Source organism: Phlebotomus papatasi, chromosome 3, assembly GCF_024763615.1.
Source record: "Phlebotomus papatasi isolate M1 chromosome 3, Ppap_2.1, whole genome shotgun sequence".
Classification (NCBI taxonomy): Eukaryota; Metazoa; Arthropoda; class Insecta; order Diptera; family Psychodidae; genus Phlebotomus; species Phlebotomus papatasi.
The window spans coordinates 72,736,697-72,754,799 of NC_077224.1; the positions used below are offsets into that span (position 1 = coordinate 72,736,697).

The following is an 18,103-nucleotide window of genomic DNA, read 5'->3' on the forward strand; positions in this document are numbered from 1 at the left end:
TGCTTAAAATTTTATAAAATTTCCCAAATAGTTTAAAAGTTTCCAAAATTTCACGATCTAATTTATAACATTTTGATTTCAGACTGAAGTCGTTGCTTGGACTGTAGCTGTGGGTCCCACATCGGTCTAAGATTCCCTCTAAAAATGTTTTTCAAATTCTGAAATTCTATAAAGCTGTCTATACACTAGGAGAAAATTTCATCAATATTTGCTATCAATATTTAATATTGATGAAAATTGCCTACACATTAGTAAAACATATGGACATAAATTTGGATTATTGAAGAAAATTTGTCTAATGTGGAAGCAATTTCTTCAATATTCGTTTCAATATGGATGACTTTTCTTCCATATTGTCTTTCAATATTGTTTACCCCTACACATTGAGACAAATATCATCAATATTATTTTTCCATAATATTATTGAAGTGCAATATGGAAGAAATGGTCGATATCAAGTTCATTAGATATTTTCATCAATATATTAATTTTCGTTTTCACGCAAATATTTTTCCTAATGTATAGACAGCTTAAGAGATATTTCTTAATAGGTTCTTTTTTCTAAAATATCACACTTTGCCTTTCCCTCAGTATACATAATTCGAGTAATAAAAGTTAAAAAAAAAAACATATTAGAGAAATATTAGATTTTTTCTTTAATTTAATTTAAAAAATAATATGGGAAATGTTTGAAATTTTCCTAATTACAAAAATTTTCTGTAAATTACGAAATATATATTTTTCATAATTCTAATAACTAATTTAAAAATTGTTACTATTATTTTAACTAAAACATCGCAATTTTATTAAATTGAATAATTAGAATGGTGAAATTAGTAAACCATTTAATTTCGTCAGTAAAAAAATATTTCTATTTCATTAAGCGAAATAGTTATTATTATTATAAAAACTTATCTAAAATTGGTAACAATAGAGAAACCTATTTTAAATCTAATTTTATAGTCACTATTTCACAAATTATCCTAATTAAACAAATACTCAAGGGGTTAATCATAAATAAATTAGAGTGGTTCGAGCTCCCAGTTTCCCGAAAAAATATATGGGTCCTCTAAGTTCCCCATGAGTTCCCTGAAAATATTTATGAATTCTCAGAATTCCTTGAAAAAATACACGAATTCCCCAGGTTCCCTGAAAATATTATGGATTCCCCGCACAATAAAAAATTTCAGCTACTTTACCATGATTTTCATTGTAAATTTTACATAAAATCGTGTGTACTGATACACATTTGTGTAATTTGTACACATTTTGTCTGAAAATTGTGCAATTTGTACACACTTTTCTGAAAACTGTGTAATTTTACACGAAATATGTAAGAAAGTGTACACAATTGTGTAATCATTCGCGGTTGGTTACACAGTTTACTATTACATAAAATTTAAATTACACATTTTCAGATTACGCGTTTTGCTTAAGTACATACTTGAGTAACTTTACGAGAATAATCCTGGTAAAAAAGCAAACCAACGATCATTCTTGTAATCTTTTGTCACTCTGTGGGTTCCGAGAAAAATATATGAGTTTTCTAAAAAATGTATAAGTTCCCCGGGTTCTCTAAAATTATATGGGTTCCTCGTGAGTTCCCTGAAAAATATATGTGTTCCCTGAGCTACTTGAGAGTTTACTGAAAAATGTATAGGTTCTCCGGTTTCCCGGTAAGTTTCGCGAGTGCTCTGTAGGTTTCCCTTTGAGTTACCCCTTGAAAATACTGACCATAGCTCCAACAAAATTTAATTTATAACTTCCTACTCGTAATAATCACATTTATCTGAGTGTACTTCTAAATATATCTCATAATTAATAAAGTTATGACCAATACCTAATTTTACTGGTTTTTAGTCACTAAAAGAAAGCCTCCATAATTTGCTAAAACAGATTGTTTTGTGCAATTATCGCAAAAACCCATAAAATTCACTTAATGTTAGCGTTGAAAATTGTGAGGCTCGTGTGTTGAAATAAATTCCGCAGCTAAATTAACCAATTTTATTGATTAATGTATGTTGAAATATTGCCATTTCTATGGAATCTTTTGCATTACAGCCCAGGAATTATGTTCATTGTCTGAAGACAAATGAGATTTTATCTTCCATCTGCAGAATGCATTTTACCCTCACGAAATCACCCTCACATTTTCTCTGCAAAATATTACGTAGGGGAGAAAAGAATCCCAATTCATGAGGATTTTCCCTGTTTGCCCAGGGGAGAGTTTTCTAGGAGAAATGAGGGGTCTTAAATGATGGATTCGTGAGTGAAATGCACGAAGAGTTGCCACTTGTCGAGGGTGCATTTAATTATTCTTTACATTTTCTCTACGATTTCCGCCTTAAAAAATTTAACACTTTTTATTAGTATTTGCTGAAGGGTTTGCATTACGATTTTAGAAAGTACTACAAAAATTTATAAAAGTTTCTATAAAAGATTATGCCAATACATTGTGATTTTTCCGACATTTATTTATATATTGAATGCAGTCACTTGAGTGAGATTCATAAAACATTCTTTAGAAGATTAACAAATATGCGACTTTAAATTATAGCACTATTATAATAATATTGCCATATAATATTGCATTAATGATACCCAAAGATACTATTAAAATCTAAAAATGAAGAGAAAGCATCCTTATTTTACATGATACAACTCTTTTATAGGATACAAATGTTTTCAAAGAGATAGTTAGGAATTTGTCACATTTATATTGGATCCATGCCGTGTGAAAAATTATAGCAAATTCTAAGATAATAGAATATCTAAACAGTAACGCTTCTGATACCCTTTAGGCAATTTTTTACACCATTATATTATTTCAAAAATATATTTTAAATTTTCTATAAAATTATAGGACGATGTGAATTTTTTTGGATTTTTCCATAAAACATCATATTAGTAAATTATATATAATTAGGTAATGTTTGTAAAATGTTCTTTATACAATGAAAAATATGAATAATATATTCCTTAAAGTTTTATGATTTTATTAGGGATAATTAAAAAAAATACCGTTAAAATTTAAAAAATATGGTTTTATGAACCTGCTATAAAAAATCTATGGCATAAAATTATTACACTACAAATATTGCACATTACAAAGTTTGTCATAATGTTACCAACTTACTATGACAATATTCAGAAGTGTTATTGAAAAAATTTAAAAACTATCAATATGCTATAAAATTTTATGGTAAACAATTATCCTATAAAATATTCCTTGATAATATCAATACGTCATAATTGGCTTTATTGAATAAAATATTTTTGGCAAAAAGGAAAAATATACTTAACAGCTATTTGTTTTTTATATTGGCTCCATAAAGCGAAAAAATTATAGAACATTTTAGGATTTATAGGACGCTTAACGCATTCAATACCTTTCTGTAGAATATCGCCATTTCAAAAACAATATTTAATTTTATTTCTCGTCATCATAGGTGTTTATGGAGCTATTGAATTGCTTCATAAATGATTTTAAGAAGAGCTATAAAAATTTATAGTACTTAAAAAAATTGGATTAAGAACATTTCAACAAAAACAAGGCATCATGATACACCCTACAGTCTTAAAATAAATTCTATTTATAATAGATTATTGCACAATCGATCATCATAATTCATTGATCATTGTCATTCGCAACATAAACACTTTAGAGTACTTTCTAACTTCTTATTGACTTCATTCTGAGCTTCGTGTGTGCTTTGAATTTTACTTCTTAATCGTCCATTGAGTTGCAAAACAATAAATTTAATTGTCTGAGGAAACTCACACACTTTCTGGATAATATTGTGCAATTCTAATATGAATAAGATGTAGGAGAAATATGACTCAGTTGATCAATGGGTTCAGCGGACTAAATGAAACATCCATTTCAAATGCAAATTTAGGACGAAAATATGGCGCTTTTTGGAAAATATCTATGCTAACGTAAAATTAATTTAACGACTAGAGAGTCAGATGATGATGGCAAATTCTTGTGGAATTCACTAATGTTCCCATAATTTAGTCATTTGTCGCAATTTCAAGCAAAAATTCAGTGAGAGATAATTGAGAGATAGTTTATTTCAAGCGTCAATGATTTTAGAGAAAGTTGATTTGAGAATTTTGCCGAGATAATGATGAAAAGTTTTCTTATCACCGAGTGACAGAAATCACACATTATATAGAGTTTTATAAACAATGCCAAAATGAACTTCATACCGACGTGTCAATTAAAATGTGAAAATTCTCACAAAGAATTTCAAGGGCGAGATAGAGACGTCAATACGGATTTTTGCACATAATCATCTCGTTAGTGTTATCTCTAAAGATTTCACATCTCCATGCTGAACGGTGAAATGTTTTGTCCAACATCAACCTGAATATTATACATCATGTTCTATATAAACTATAACTGCAAGGAAATTCTTCAAGAAATCACAAAAAAGTATCAAGAACAACCTAAACAAAAAAAAAAAAGAAATAATAACAAGCAAAGAAAACCGTTTTGCATTGTAATATTTAATCGTATGGAACAAGAAAAGATTCTATTCGCATTTTTAGCTCAGTGTTAGACATTGCGAGGATTTATGGGACTAGGAAGGTGTGCTTTACATAACTTAAACAAAAAATAAAAAAAAATAGAAAAAAATATTGAAGAATGGGAGAGTAAAATATAACTTCTGTCTGCGGTGGCTTCAAATATCCCAACAAGATATATAAATATACGTGATATCTGTGAGAAATTCAATGGTTCAATGAATTTGCTTCTGCCGCAAAACAAACACTGCCTTGCAGAAGAACCAAAACGTTTGCGGTTTAAATAAGGAAGTAGCACGTTCGAATGTTTTACCAGGAAAACTATGTGTTTTGTTGCTAATGAAAAATGTTTACTTGCTTATGTTTATCCAAATTGTTTGTTTAAAATTTTAAAGAAATTGTGTATTTTGATACACAATTGCTTTACAAGAAAATATGTTGAATTCTTGTTCTAGAGCTAACTGTTATACAAGACCGCAGTAGTTTAATAAATTATAAGTAATATTAGAACTGTATTAAACATTTGTGACAGCTGTCAGAAGAAATTATCACGATATTGACAGCTGTCAAAAATTATACAATATGGATTTATTGATAACAATCAGTTGAGATTCTTTACAATCTCAAGAACGAAAGTCTCTGTACTATTACAAGAAAGGTAGCTATTATAATTAGAACTTGAAACAGTAAAAAAACTACCCTTTATGTGTCTCATTAATAGCGGTCTCGAAATTTATAAAACAGTTTAATGACAACTGTCAGATGAGTCAAAAGAAACACATTCCCTACATCATCGCCCTCAAAATGAGACGAATTTGTTCTGTCAGATCCTTAAGAATGTACTGTACACTCTTTATCCTTAAACCATGTGCTGAATATATGTCCACAGATTTTTTAATGAACTTTACATTTGATGACTGTAATGGATAATAAGACTGACTATGCGTTTGCTTAAAAATGCCTTTTTGTTTTTTTTTTTTAATCTATGATTTTTCTTTCTTTCTTTCTTAAACCTCGATATTTAAGGTTATGCGTAATATAACGGGTTCAAATGATTAAATATGACATACGCCTTTCTGAATTAATTTTGATATTTCTTGGTGCTATTTTAAAGTTATTTGTTGTTAAAGCCAGTCTTTGAGTAAGAAAGGAAGGAATCCGGTCACTTCATTCCGGATAATCATCCACTGTAAAAATAAAATGATCAAATTGATCCAAATTTGATCCTTTTGCAAAGGATGGATGAAATTTCAAACGTTGAATGAACGTTTATCATAATAGAACATGTTAATTTTATCCATCCTTTACAAAATTTACAAATTTGGACCAATTTGATCCTTTTATTTTTACCAGTGCAGTGTCCTTTCCTATAAGTACTTAATTTTCTTGATTTTTGATACTGTTTCTATCTGGGCATGTCCAGTCCAACTCACTCGGTTGGTAACCCTGCAATCCTGGAGTTGGGTTACAAAACATACAACCTGAGAGAGAAGGCGATGTTCCATCGTCTTGTCCTGGAGGTTGATCTCAACGCTAAGACGACGATGGCCGCACAGGAGGTGGGTTGAAAGAAAGATATGAAATAAATTGTATTCTATTTATATCACAGAAGTTTGGGTATTCGAGATAAAAAGCGATTCTCATGGTCTTTGGTATCCTATCGCAGGTACTCATGTCTATTGGCATCTTCATCTCAGGTTGGATTCCCATACTTCTACTTATTTTACGAAGTGTGTTTCCACTTTTGGTTCTAAGAACTTATAACACTTTCTCTTGATAATTATTTTTTTTCTATTTAATTACTTTTACTAAAAAACATTATTCTCTTTTTCAAAGTTATACTAAAGTTCGGCAAACTGATTTTAGTACTTCTCGAAAACTAATTTTCTCCCCTTGTTCTAAAAACTCTCTAACTCAATCTCTCAGTTTGAAAGTTACTACAAAACGTCAGTGAAGTACTCAACATTGTACAACTTTTTGAAGGTAACGCGATACAGGCTGTTTTATAGTACTCCAAAGAGTTGATTCTCTACCTCTGTTCTAATATAACTTCTTCTCTCGATATTGAAAAATTTCTCCTCCTTTCTTCTTCTGAAAGTCAGAGTTATAAAAGCTAGGTTCTGTGCTTTTAGTACTTTTTGAAATTTATTTCGTCTCCTTGTTCTAAAAATTCAATGACTTATTCTCTTGAAAATGGAAAGTTTCTGGTAAAACATTATTCAAGTACTTTATTATGAATTAATTGCAAAGTTACGAAAATAGTTTCGTTCTATTTTTTAGTACTTCTGACAGTTAATTCTTGTGTTCTAAGAAGATTTTAACATTCTATCAGTGGAAAAAAAAATCTTTATAAATACTTTTATTGAGGAATATACATATTTTCTTCAAGAAGCTAAAGCAAATTAAAGCATTGTCTTTTTAGTACTTCACAGAATTAATTGCTTTCTTTTGTTCTAAAAACTCCACATCTTCATAATTCTAAGTTGAAAATTTCTGCAAAAAAGTTACTTAAATAAATTATTTAAAAAGGTGCTCTACGATTTTTTTTAGTACTCCGTCTGTTCTAAAAATTCCGTTGAAAAATTTTGTACTTGAAATATGAAACATTAAAAAAGCTTTTCAAAACTTCAAAGTTTAGTACAAACTATGAAGTATCCTTGCTTAAATCTTTCTTCAGGGGAGTGTAAAATGTACTCGAGCATCCAAGAGAAACGGCGGAAAAATTACACAAACTTTTGAATTAATTCTCACGAGATACTGAGTAAAGAAAAAAAAGACACGACACTTTTATGAAGCTTCCCAAGCGTTTGTGAATTTTATTTCACTTTCCCATTTAGCCATATGTTAGAGCAATTAATTTAAAATTCCTGTTTTTTTTTAACTGTGTAGATATCTTCCAGGCCATTTAATTCTCTTCTAATGTTTCCTCTTTGAAGTCGTCTTTTCTATCCAGAGGATTCTCCGCAAAATACGGAAAACTGAAACATTGGTCGATTCTTTTGGTAATTCTGCTACATTCTAATTGTTGGGAAAACAACATTTTATTACAAATAAATATCATCAAATAGCAAATTTAATTTGCAATTTTCATTTGTATGGGATTTTCCTTTGGGGATTGTGCAGCTGTGTGAGTGTGTTTAATTTTGTGATGGTGAGGATAGGGAAAATCAATAATTTCCACATTGAGTGAGAAATTCTTGTCTGGCATATTTTAGCTGGTTTTATTTCAATAGTCAAAGGGGGTGATTGGAGACGGGAGCTAGCTTGTTTCTTGGACAATCGCAAAGTAATTTTAACATGCAACTTCCATTAATCTTGTCACTTCACTCAGGGCTTTTCCTTCAGACACCGTCGCCTTTTTATCTTTCCTTTTTTATTTTTCGTTTTTTTTTGGGGTCGACGGAAATTCGACGCAAGTGCAATGTGAGTGCATCACGCGAAAATATTGGCTTCCTCCTATGCGCTGCGCACCGAATTGGGTCATTTTCCAATGGATAAACCTCCCTCAATATCGAAGAAAATTCAATACCGACCAAATATTTGATATCCTCCCTGTTTTTCTGATATGAACTCTGACCTATGGCCAGGAAATTGATGTGAAGATCTCAAGGGACGTATAACTTTTTCACATGAATGATGGACAAGCTCGAGGCCCTAACCTTCACTACTTTTTTTTTATTTGCAAAACACTGTGCATGAAGATTTAGAGCACAACTCATGGTCTCGTGCTCCCCCATTGAGCCATGGTTTCATGCTGCCAAATGAGTCCGAAATAATATTACACAATAGCCAACCGGAAGTGGGTGGTTTCAACTTAATTTATGCAGATTAACATCTAACCGTGGCGGAGTCGCCACTTTTCTGGCTTCCTCCGTACTTAAACGCTGCGTCTTGACCGATACTCCTGAGAAATGCACACATTGTCATCAACTCAGAAGATTGTCTACAATTTAGATTTTGCCTAGAGACAGTGATTTAAGGACGCGCGTGTCTTTAAGGGAACTTTATAGAAATCGATATGCAGGAGGGTCGCTCAACAGACTTCCATGCAAATAGACATTAAAAACTTTTTATGATACTTGATATTCATTACTCACCTTATTCACTTGTAATGCAATACTTTCATATCAAGTTTGAGAGTTTATTTGAAGATGAAAAAGACACTTAGTTGTAGAAAATTAAAGTCACAGAAGTTCATTAAATTTAGAGAGAAACAGTTAAAAATAAATTTTGTCAGATATATTAGTGGCTTTGGAATGTTCATTTCAGTAAAGAGTAATGGAGGGAGCTTTGATTGAGAGGGAGGCAGAGTTTGACGGAAAAGAAATTCTTTGGGTATAATTTATGGAAAACTCTCCACAGAGAAAAGATGTACAAAATAACATAAATAAGGTTATAAGAGTTATAATTATATTAGTTTTACAATACACATATGCAATTTTGTCATAATTATGTGTAAATAAAAATTAAACGTAATTATGATAAAATGATGAATTATTAAAATATTAAAACTGTGAGTTATAAAACTAATATAAATATATTAAAATTTATTAGTGCAAAAACAGTAGGGGGAAGTGGGGCACCTTTTAAATTGGAATTTTTCTTCTATATTTAAGTGGAACTGAGCCCTATCACAATGTAATTTAGCTTCTGAGTCGGTTTGTGCACCTAAATTAAGTATTAAGTATTAATTATATTTAATCCAAACAGATAGGGTCCGCCCCTCTTACATTGTTTGATTGAAGGAAAAGAAAGAAAAAAAAATAAGACAACAGAACACAAAGGAAATACAAGATAATGCTCAATTTTATTTAAAAATAGGTAAGAAATCTTAATTTCAAAGGTGCCCCACTTCCCCTTACTGTTTATAATACACTGTACTGTTTAAACAATTAACAAACAAAAATTAAATTTTGTTTTTGTTTTGTTTATGCGTTATGTCCAGCGCACAATAACTTTTGTTTAGTAAACATGTTTTTGACATTTCAATAAGACTGACTGAGATGTAGATTTAGTCATCTCGCTCACTCTCATAGGCAATTTTGAAAACATGTTTACAAACAAAAGTTATTGTTACTTTTATTTAGTAAACATATTTTTAACATTTCTGTGAGAGTGAATGAGATCTAGATCTAGTCATCGCACTCACTCTAATAGGCAGTTTCGAAAACATGTTTACAAAACAAGTTATTGTGCGTTGGGCATTATAGTGCTATCCTAATGAAAAATGAAAATGTTTATTTTTTACTAGTTTACTGTTCTCAAGTGCTTCTGTATTATCGACTTTTTTGTGTTGGTTTCTTTACTGGCTAATTTCCCCAGTCGTCGTCGTGTTCTAAAGTCACCAAACAGTGGTGCCCAAGATGGTGGCAGTAACCAAAATAAAAAGGAAAGTTGATTAAGTAGAAACACTTGAGAACAGTGAAGTTCTGAAAGAAACACGTTCATTTTTCATTGGAGTAGCACAATTATTCATATTTCTTAATTGAATTAAGATTGATTTTTTTTAAATTCAATTTAGATTAACAAACTCAGTTCATTATCTTTCTCATACTTTTACGTCTTAAAATGTGTGTCTAGGTTAGGAATTTTAACAAACTACTCGTGTTTTGCAGTTCATAATTTTAATCTTCATTTAATTCTAACTCTCTTAACAAGAAGGGAATGTGTCTCGGTTAAAGTGAAAACGATATGTTATACGAGATAATTGATATTATATACGACTAAATTTGTAGGTTATAATCAGATAATTACTGTGTTAAAGAGACAGTAACAAGCTCTATTACGATCTTGAATTTCAACTTGATTTTTACTATCAGAGTACTGATCAATGGTACAAATAGTACTAATAATAAACATTTATTACTAATTAAAAGACCAACAAAGTCGTTAAAATTATTTGAGGTTATGTTTCATAAAGACTTTTAGAAAACAGCGGTAACAAGTATTGAAGTGAATATACTCTAAATCGAATTGGTAAAAAATAAAATTAAAGAAAAGGTATTGAAAAAAAATAAGTAAGATAAAGTTATAACTGTTGTTCGTGACAGAAAAGAATTTGGAAGTGACAGATTCTTTTGACAATTTTTGAAGGATAAAAGTTCAAATTGCAAACACATGTGAAGTAACAATTTTACAAAGAAAAATAGGGAATAAAAGTAGTAGATTCTCTATAGAATGTTTTTTTGGAAACATAAGGGACATGGATATGGAAAATTTCTTGCATTAAGTAATTTTATACAATGGCTCTGGCACACCTTTTAGATCAGGAAAGATTCATGAAATCAAAATTCTAAAGCTAATTTGAATTTGTTGTGATGTCTAAAAAAAAGAAGTAGAGTGCTAAAGAATGAGATAATAATCGTGTGTAAAACATATGAGAAAGAAACCGATTCGAATTTCGACTGTATGAAACTTTCCTGATCTGAAAGGTGTATTAGAACCATTAATATCTTTAATTGACTAACATTCAAGTTCATCAAATACAAAATTTGGGAAGTGTGAATAAGTTTTTTCAATCCGCAAATGTAAGGATTAATTTTCATTTTTTAAATTTCAGGATTCATTTTCAAAATTTAAACAACCATTATTTAAATGGTATTGAAACAATTTCTTTTTTGGAAAAAATTGTACATAAAAAAGCTATTAACTTGTTTCAATTCTACTTTACGGTTTAAATACGAAATATAGTATAGTAGGAGTAGAGTCTCTCAAATTTGAAAAATGGTTGAATTTAAACTATCAAGGGTGTACGCCATAAATTCTGTTAGTTTCGAAAATACCGTTCCGATTTCGAAGGTGACAAATAAAAATTCACACATCTCAAGCGTCCGAATTTAGAGGACTACAGTAACAATTTTGATAGAAATTATTTTTGGACCCGTTCCGATATTGCGGAAAGGTAACAAATTTGATTGAGTTGATTCTGTTATAGTTGTGTGGAATGTACAAATTTTATTCCTAAAAGTTGAAATCGAATTGTTACATATAGGCATTTTGTTCCCATTGTCGCATTAAATTTGTGTAATTTAACAGGTTTTGTCTTACACTTAAAATCTATACTTCAGTCGAGATGGATTCCGCTTTGGAAATTATTTTTGAGATATCAAATATAAATCTATTTAAAAATGTTTAATATAGACGCATGCATCACTATAAATCAAACAACTGCACGCAGAAAGAGGGGAGGAGAATCTCGTGTTAAAAAATGAAATCTGATAAAACCATTAATATTGTAGCACGATAAATGCCACAAATTTTGCGTCCTTCTCGCTTCGATGGTGATGGCTTACTGAGTGAGAGTGAACTGACGTAGAATATACCTTCTGGGTTATAGCCCATCAAGTAAACGAGCTAATTTTTAGAATAAATTCATTACCAATATTGAGTATCTTTTAGAATGACCTACTTAAGGGCTCTCATTGGGAGCAATTTTCGTCAAAAATTGCTTTTTTGGACAAAAACATCTGCAGTGCAGATGTTTGTGAGTAGAAACGTCAAAATTCTGTCAAAAATGCGATTTTTGACGAAAATTGCTTCAATTGTGTAGAGGTTTTTAACCTTTTAAGGATGATTGGGTCACCAGTAGTGACTCAAAAATGAAAGTTTTCCTACGGCCTTCTAAACTTTTGTTTTTCTCTTAAAAGTCAGAAAAAAGTGATTTTCTCTGACCCATAATTTTTTACCCTCTCGTCTTTAACTGGTTAAAATAAACGATATTGTTCCAAAAACTTTCGGTGCTCGTGCACGAACTAATTGGTGAAATAAATATGTACAGAAATTTTTTACCGAGCATAAGTGAACTAGCTGTACAGAAGGGTCCGTGTTGAGTGACATTTTCGAAACCAAACAACGCCCTGGAATTCACGTACAGTGACAAAAAAAAATAATGCAAACGCACAAGAGATATCGTTGCAATAAGTTAAAGAAATGCCTCAATATATCGTCGGTTGCATCGGCCGTTGTCGTATCTGCATAAGAGGCGACGCGTCGCCTCTTGTGTAAAATGCTGACACAAAAGAAATGCAGATACGACAACAGTCTATGCAACCGATGATATGCAAAACCTTTTTAACGTCAATTTTCCTCCCTACAGCCCTAACCAAAAATTCCAAATAAAATTGCATATATTCAGGTGTATTTAAAAGAAAATTTAGGGCGCTCCAGATAGTAGGCAGGTTTTATGAATGTCATTCAATGCATTGTCACTTAACACGAACCCCCTGTACTTATCTTCGAATACTATATCTGACGTAGTTGTATATAATCTTCAGTTTCTACCGGCGCTCGTCAGAGCATTGTATTCTTCTCAAAACCAAAAAGACTCAATTTCCTCCAAAGCTTTCGACCCTCGGTATGGGTCTTTTTCAGTGGGCTGAAAATGTTTTATTATTTTAGATAATTTTCTTTTGAACAATTTTCGCAGCCGCTCCTTACTCATTTAAAATTTTTTAAGGGATTTAAAAAGGGACTTGAAAACAACAAAACTTCAATTGAGTGAAACTGCCAAACTATTTCCTAAATCTACATTCGTTCATTGTAGCCCTTACAAACACAACATTCACATTATTAACCTCCAAAATGTTCATCATAAAATCTTTAAAAAAAATCGGTTTTATAAGTCATTTCGCTTTTTAAGAAATATTTCAATAATAATTTTAATTTTTTTTCAAAAAATATATTTCTGTAGATATTTCTTTTTGTTTTAAAGGTTTTCTAACTGACTTAAAGTGCAGATACGACAATAGTTGATGAAAGCGACGATGAGAGTAACAATTTATAAAGTTAACCAATTTTTATCTGAGGGTAACTTATGAATGTGTTTAAGTATTTAGAACGGCTTTGTAACTTTGATTTCGTGATTTTACCTGAAAAACTATCTCCATTGGAGGGCTTTATTTTCCGATCAAACACCTGGACAGGATGTGTTACTTTGTCTTCCTCTTCCTCAACTCGTGTTTGTCTTTCTGTTTACACCATCGAAGATGCACGTTTTGCTATTTGCTCTCCTAACTTCACATAAGAACTTCACTGAGAAAACTGAAAGAATTCTTAGGCTGTTGAGCCAACTATTTCACCATGAATTTTCTCTATTTTCACTTCTTTTTCCTATCACCTGATAAGCTAATCAATTATTTATTCACTTGATTATGGACGTGACAAAAGGTGAGATTCGCTTTTCAACCATGAATCACTTGTCGCCGAATAATTTTGTATACCACTCATGTATCGTCTTTTTTTTTCTTTATAATCTTTCCTCGATTGTTGTTAATTTTAGGAATATCAATGGACAACTTTCGATGTTTGTCATTTGTAATATCACACTCGTGGGTTTTTCCAGGAAGGACTTCCCCTCTAATTAATGAACTTTTCACTGTGATTTTCAACTATGGCGTGGAAATATCGACTTTTTTTTAGCATCCCAAAAACTGAGAGAGTCACTTTTCAATTTGGACTCTCTGTGCCTCATCCAATTTTCCTCACACCTTTTTATTTTATTTATTTATTTTTTGGTGAAAAATATGGGTTGGAAAAATTCTTGTCGTCTCTTTAATTTTATTCTTTTCTACTGTCTCAATGCTTTTCTCTCAGAAAAACATCCAGAGAAAATTTCTGTGATTAATTTTTCGCAATAAAAATCTTTCCACTATCAATTTTCACTTGATTGGACTTTTTTCACAGGAAAATTTTTAAGCATTTTAAGGATTTTTCACACAACTAAACGACCAATTGGTGAAGCAATTGGCGAGATGCTCACCCAAGTGCTCAAAGTAATTTTTTGAGTGGAAAATTGGAGATGATTTTGATGATTTTCAGGATGCACCACCATCTTGCTCTTTGTCCTTTTATTTCGGTTCTTCCTTTTTTTTTGCTCTGTCTCTTCTAACAAAGTTTTCCGTCTGCACAGAAATCTCTCTCAGATGGAGAGAATAACCGGCAATCACACACTAAACTCTTCCCCCAAACACTTTTCCCGGATGAAAATTCATCCAGACACGCAGAGACACTTTGGGTGTGAGAGCGAGATGCAATGAGGAAAATCGCACAATTTTCGCAAGGAATGCCGTCTGTGGGCTCCTTTTGGTCTTTTTCGCGGGCAGGCAATCCTCGTCAGTTGGAAAATGAGAAACACTGAGACAAACAAGTGCGAGATGGCCAGGCTAATGGCGCGAGATGTTTTGACTGTGGCGCAGTTCCACTCGGCTGTTTTCCCAACAACTGTGCTCAGCTCATCGCTCGAGACACGGCCAGAGTGTGCTTCCCTCCAAGTCGGTGGGTTCGCTCTTGGTGTGTAGTTTCAAGGGGCTCAGCATTGCGGATTTTGAATCCATTCAGTTTTTTATGTCAATTACAGGGAGTTCCGCTTTCAATGAAATTTTCGGGACCTAAAGAAGCCCGCGAATTCACTCTAGTGCCACAGAAAAATTGCAATCCCACAGGGGTAACGCCACGATGTATGCAAAATATTTTCGGCGCCAATTTAAACCGGGTAAAAACCAAAAATTCCTTTTTATAAATACAGCTCTTTTAGACTTAATCAAACGTAATTACCTCTAGGTGCATAATGCCATTTCCCTAAATTTTTTTTCGCGCGAAAATACGCTTATTTCCGGGATAAAGATAGCAAGATAATTTTTCGAATTCTTTTTTAAGTCTACCACGATAGGACTTCTACCCCAAAACTATATTTTTTGAAATGTAATAAAGCGAAAATATTATTTTGTATTATGAATTCTTAGACTTGTTTAGGAGTCTGATTCGTTAAATATATCATTGAAACATTTTCTCATAAAAATAAGCTCAAATTTACTCTTGCCAAAAAATATCTTCTCAATTATTAGAAAAACTGACTTATTTAATTAAAAAATTGATTTACTGATAAATATATGAAAGTAGACCAGCTATTGCAGAGGTGTGCAAAAAACCGTTGAAACCGAATTAACGTCAAAATAAGTTTGCTCAAGTAGCGTTTTGACCATTGACGTACGTGTTTCATTTGACGTTTATTCGGTTTCAACGGTTCTTGCACTCCTCTGAGCTATTGTATAGTCCACTAATATCTGGCTATATAAATTGACCAATACCCATATTTTTGATAAAATTCAGCATGTTATGTCATTAAAATTAAATTAATTTCGTTAAAATTCTGGTCAAAATACGCACAGATAAAGTGCAAAACGGTTAGGATTGCGCTAAAAACACGCACAGTTAAATCATAAAATGGTTAAAATTGTGCTAAAAACACTCATAGATTAAGGATAAAACGGTTAAGATTGCGCTTAAAATCACGCACAGCTCAATCGTAAAACGGTTGAGATTGCGCTTAAAAACACGCACAGGTCAGTTCTAAAACGGTTAAAAATGCGCTTTTTTAAGCGCAATCTTAATCGTTTCATGATTGCGATGTGCGTATTTTTAAGCGCATTTACCGTTTTACGATTGAACTGTGTGTGATCTTAAGCGCATTTACGGTTTTATGATTGGGCTGTGCGTGATTTTAAGCGCATTTACCGTTTTATAATTGAGCTGTGCGTGATTGTAAGCGCACTTACCGTTTTATGATAGAGCTGTGCGTGATTTTAAGCGCATTTACCGTTTCAAGATTCAGCTGTGCATGATTTTTAGCTCAATCTTAACCGTTTTATAATTCAGCTGTGCGTGTTTTTAGGCGCAATATTAACCATTTTATGATTGAGTTGTTTCTTGTTTTAAGCTTAATCAGAACTGTTTTGTACATCATCTGTAACAGTGCAATTTCAATCGTTTTATATTTGGCCGGTGCGAGTGCGAGTTTAACTACATTAAAGGTTAGGGCGCTTTATGCTGAAGTATTGCGAGGTTTGAACACTTAAGCGGCTAACGCGCCAAAGACCGTTTTACGCAATATCTCAATCGTTTCACATTAATTGCGTGCGAGTTTTATCGACGCCTTATAGCAAAAATCGAATAATAATTTTAAGGTTTATTATTAAAAAAAAATGTCCCATGCTTATACAATATAGAATATGCTTGATTTTTATTCTGAGCTTGGAATTTATAAATTGCATGTATTTTACAAGATATTGTTGCACTTATATAACGACAGCAATAGTTCGCAATTTTTCAAATTGGCATTTCCGCAAATGAAGAAATAGCAATATTATTTTAACACAATACTCTACTTTAAAATGTTTTACGGTTTTATTGTGTTTAATTGGTTATTATGCCCAACGCACAATAATTTTTGTTTAGTAAATATGTTTTTGACATTTCAATGAGAGTGAGTGAGATCTAGATCTAATCATTTCGCTCATTCTCCTGGGAAATTTTGAAAACATATTTACAAACAAAAGTTATTGTGTATTGGTCATAAATCAATTTTAAAAAAATCTGTAAAAAAAAACTAAAATTCTTAAACACTAGTAATAGAATTCCACTTTTGAGTTCATTGGTTTAGTGAAAATGTAGTTTAACTATGTTAAAAGAAAATAAAAGTAAAAGCTGTCTTGTCATAGAATGTAGTAGCATTTAATATTACTGATTAACACTTTTTTTTAATTTTTTTTAATTCTTTATGACTCCGGCACACCTTTTAGATCAGGAAAATTTCATGAAGTCGAAATTCACATTCCTTTCTTTCTCACCCGTTTTGCATATGTCTATCCCACTCTTTCGAACTCTTCTTCTTCATTTAAACATCAGACCAATTTGAATTTAGTTTAATCAAATTTGGAGTGCAAAAGAATAAGTCAGACATATGCAAAACGTGTGAGAAAGAAAGGGAAGTGAATTTCGATTTCATGGAATTTTCTCGATCTAAAAGGTGTGCCGGAGCCATTAATAACACTTTTTAATTTATTCCAAACAAAATTCAGAGGGTTCTAACGAGAAACTTGAACACTTAATTTAAGATCACGTATTGTCTCAAAAATAACAAAATTTTCTTTCAAATAAAATAAGTATAGAAAAACCTTTATACGTTCCCGAGATATACAACTTTAATTTTTGTCATAAGTCGCAATTCAGAAACGAATTTCGGGACGTCATCTACGGCATTCCTTGTTTCGGTTTGATTCTTTTCGATATCTTATTTTTTTTCCAAATAATATCAAATTCAAAAACACTTGAATATATTAAGTTTAGGAGAAAGTGCCCATGCTTTTTACGATCCCAAGCTTTATAATGAATACATTTTTCCTGTGATTTCGCATGAATCGCTTTCATGCCGCTTAACAAAAATGTTTTTAAACTTGTTTTTCAAGTAAGTTGCTTTACCAAGTAAATAAGGTAAATGTAAGTTAAAAATTATTCATCAATCTTACAGAATTTTGTTCAAGCTTGAAAAATAAAATGTATTATTGAAAAAAATAATTTCGAGATGATTAATTGCAAATGTACCGTTCTAAAATTACTATATGTTTGCTATTGTGATTAAAAAACAAACTTGGCGGATCAACCGCCGAAAAATGAAAGTTTATGTTCAAGAAGTTATCACACTACGAAACTTGTAATTAAATTATTAATAGTTCTAGAATTACTTATATTGATCACTTTAATTCTATTATACCTTAATTCAAGTGACGTGTGAGGATTT

At 31.5% G+C, this 18,103-nt stretch overlaps 1 protein-coding gene across 1 annotated transcript in view; it reads right to left on the minus strand.

The window, feature by feature from the left end:
- The window catches only part of LOC129807299 (uncharacterized), a 102,165-nt gene extending 87,372 nt beyond the window's left edge, over positions 1–14,793 (minus strand). Inside the window, exon 1 of the mRNA XM_055856474.1 lies at positions 13,398–14,793. The gene's annotated coding sequence lies outside the window, so the exon portion shown is untranslated. The remainder of the gene's footprint in view (positions 1–13,397) is intronic.
- Positions 14,794–18,103: the final 3,310 nt, after the last annotated feature.